Below are 3,806 nucleotides of genomic sequence, written 5' to 3' on the forward strand. Positions count from 1 at the left end.
TTCCAAGATTCTAATGTTACATAAACCCTTGTCTATTTGTTCCAAAATTGCCAGTTTACCCTTGATTAACTTGTGTCAATAATAAATACTCCCAGGGAGTATGTCCTTTTGTAAATGAGTGGTGATGGCCATTTCTATTGAAATGGAAAAATAAGGAAGCTCTCACTGCAGTGTAAATTGTAGAGTGCATCTCTGAAATGTAGTTCACATTAAAAATGGAACTGCTAATGAAGAGGACAAAAATGTGATTTTAAAAGACAATGGCGTGTCTATTCCCAACAAAATCATGACACTGGTGGGTATTATAGAAAAGACAAAATTGTCTAGTATAAGTTTAATAGTGAAAGTCACTCAGTCGTGTCCAACTCTTTGCAGCCCCATGGACTTGTACAGGAGTCCATGGAATTCTCCAAGCCAGGATACTGGAGTGGGTAGCCTTTCCCTTCTCCAGGGGATCTTCCCAACCCAGGGATCAAACCCAGGTCTCCCTCATTGCAGGCAGACCAGCTGAGCCACAAGGGAAGCCCAAGAATACTGGAGTGGGTAGCCTATCCCTTCTCCAGCAGATCTTCCAAATCCAGGAATCAAACGGGTTTCTTGAATTGCAGGCAGATTTTTTTACCAACTGAGCTACATAAGTTTAATGGATAATGGAAAAAATAAGAAACTAAAGCTTTCATGGATGTCAATGTTAAAGTGTAAATAGATTCTAAGCATCACTGAATCTGGGCTAATGAAGTAACAATGCTTATGCAACTAAGTGGGTTGAATGTGTCTAAAGAGGAGGAAAATGCAAGGAACTAAAGGTAAGATAAAGGGTAAGTTGCTAAATTAATATTTCTTTCTTTGTTTTGAAACTAACGGGAAAGATGCATAAATAGTACGGAGAAGATACCTTTAGGAAGAGTAGAGTAGGAACTACTGAAAATCTACTATAAAAACAAGAACATTGCTCCCAAATAATCCAAATCAACCTTTTAAAAACTTTTGAAAAGTGAGAGTTGTATCCAACTCTTTGCAACTCCATGGGTTGTAGCCTGCCAGGCTCCTCTGTCCATGAAACTCTCCAAGCAAGAATACTAGAGTGCGTAGCCATTCCCCAAACCTGGGATCGAACCCAGGTCTCCCACGCTGCAGGCAGATTCTTTACTGTCTGAGCCACCAAGGAAGCCCAAGAATACTGGAGTGGGTAGCCTATTCCTTCTCCAGAGGATCTTCTTGACCCAGGAATCAAACCGGGGTCTCCAGCATTGCAGGTGGATTCTTTACCAGCTGAGCTATCAAATGTTTACAGTGATATCAGGAGCTTTACTCAGAAAAAAAACAGCTACCTGTCATAAATTAAAGTGAGCTTTGTGGGATTTTTACCTGTTCTATTCCTATCCCTCCATTTTTTTTTTTTTTGAAAATCAAAAGCCTTACTACCATGGTAGCTATGAAAAATAACAGCTTAGCAATGAGGAGAAAGGGAGTAGAATGGGCTTGAATGTGCCCCCAAAATACATCTCCAGAATTAACACCACGTGGAAGCTTCCTGTAAAGTTATCACTCATAGATAGAGCTTGTCTTTATTTGACCCGACTCAGACCTTTAGTGATAAAAATCCTGTTTGAGGGCGTTTGTCAAAAAAAAAAAGCAGCAATTATTAAACATCGCAGCAGCTTAATGCAGTGATGTCAGTTGGTTAAACCAGAGGCTGGACAAAATACTTCAAAGGAAATCTGGGGGGCATGAGATGTCCATGCTGCTGCTGCCAAGTCTCTTCAGTCGTGTCTGACTCTGTGCGACCCCGTAGACGGCAGCCCACCAGGCTCTGCCGTCCCTGGGATTCTCCAGGCAAGAACACTGGAGTGGGTTGCCATTTCCTTCTCCAATGCACGAAAGTGAAAAGGGAAAGTGAAGTCGCTCAGTCGTGTCCGACTCCTAGCGACCCCATGGACTGCAGCCTACCAGGCTCCTCCGTCCATGGGATTTTCCAGGCAAGAGTACTGGAGTGGGGTGCCATTGCCTTCTCCAGAGATGTCCAAGGGGATTTCAAAAAGTTTCTGCATATTACTGGAAGTCTAGAAGCCCATTCACATAGTCAGAGTTGCATGTATGCCTAAGAATAACCTGAGAAGGCCCTAATCTCTCACCTTGGGCAGACTTGGAGGTACTGCCCAAATAGGAAGTGAGGGTGAGAATTAGGGCAGATAGAACAGAAGATCTGACAACGTGTTGAAAACACACACAGTGTTTTAGGCACACGAGTGTTTCAGCAAATGATGGAGAATATGTTGGCTCAAAGACTTTAGGGACTCTCAATCCAGCCGTTATCTGACCACCATGCTGAGCAGTCTTCAGTGGCTGCATGTGACAAGGTGCACAGATGTTGCAGAATTAGTCCAAGAAGGCGTATGTGCTCAGTCCTTTATGACTTTGTGACCCCATGGTCTGTAGCCCGCCAGGCTCCTCTGTCCATGGGATTCTCCAGGCAAGAATACTGGAGCAGGTTGCCATTTCCTCCACCAGGGAATCTTCTTGACCCAGGGGTTAAACCCATGTCTCTTGTGTCCTCTGCACTGGCAGGCGGATTCTTTACCACTGCACCAGCTGGCAAAGGACTAAACAAATTAACAATAAGAGCAAATCTTGGGTCAGGAGGGTAATTGGTTTCTAGGATTACCATTTGATATTGAAAGTGTCCAACTTCCAACAAAATCAACAAAAAACTATAAGACTCAGATAGAAAATAGAAAGAACAGGGACTTCTCTGGTGGTCCAACAGTTAAAACTTTTCCCTCCAATGCAAAGGGGTATGGATTTGAATCCTAGTCGGAGAGCTAAGATGCCTCTCAGCCAAAAAACCAAAACACAAAACAGAAGCAATATTGTAACAAACTCAATAAAGGCTTAAAAAAAGAAACTAGAAATTATGATCCGTACATAGATTTAAAAAAAAAGGCAGTCAATAGAAACTGTTCTGAGGACTTCCGGAATTTGGAATTATGAAACAAAGTCTTTTAGTCAGATAGTATACATTCAAAGTACTAAGAAAAAAATTAAAGAATTACAGGAAAGTATGATTACATTATACATTTACAAAAAAGAGAGTATCAAAAAATACATAAGTATGAAAAGGAACCAAATAGAAATTCTTGAGTTGCAAAGCAAAATAAGCCAAATGGAAAATTCATTAGAGGGGCTCAACAGCATATTTGGACTGACAGAAGAAAGAATCAGAAGATAAGTCAATATAAATTGCCGAGAGAGTAAAAGAAAAGGAATAAAGAAAAAGATCCTTGGAGACCCATAGGATATCATCAAGTGCACCAAAATATGCATGATAGAAATCTCAGAGAAAGAGGAGAGAGGAAAAAGGGGAAAAAAATATTTAAAGATATAGTGGCAAAAATCTTCCTATATATGATGACAAACATTAAACTTTCAAGAAGTGCAACAAACCCCAACTGTGGATAAACTCTAAGCCACACCTAAACACATCATAGCCAAACTGACAAAAGACGGAATCCTGAAAAAATCAAGAGGAACTTCCCTGGTGGTTCAGGCTTTGGGATTCCGTCCCCAAGTGCAAGGGTAGTGGGTTCTATCCCTGGTCAGAAAACTGGGGTCCCCCATGCTGTGGGGGTCCCCCATGCTGTGGGGGAACTAAACCTGCACACCGCTGAAGCTGCTGAGCCCACGTGCCTCAACTAGAGAGCCTGCAAACTACAGAGCCCACACACTCTGGGCCTGCTCGCCACGAGAGAGGAGCCTGTGCGCCGCACAAAGAGCCTGCCTGCCGCAACTAAGACCCAGTGCAGTCA

Source organism: Cervus canadensis, chromosome 27 (assembly GCF_019320065.1).
Source record: "Cervus canadensis isolate Bull #8, Minnesota chromosome 27, ASM1932006v1, whole genome shotgun sequence".
Lineage (NCBI taxonomy): Eukaryota > Metazoa > Chordata > Mammalia > Artiodactyla > Cervidae > Cervus > Cervus canadensis.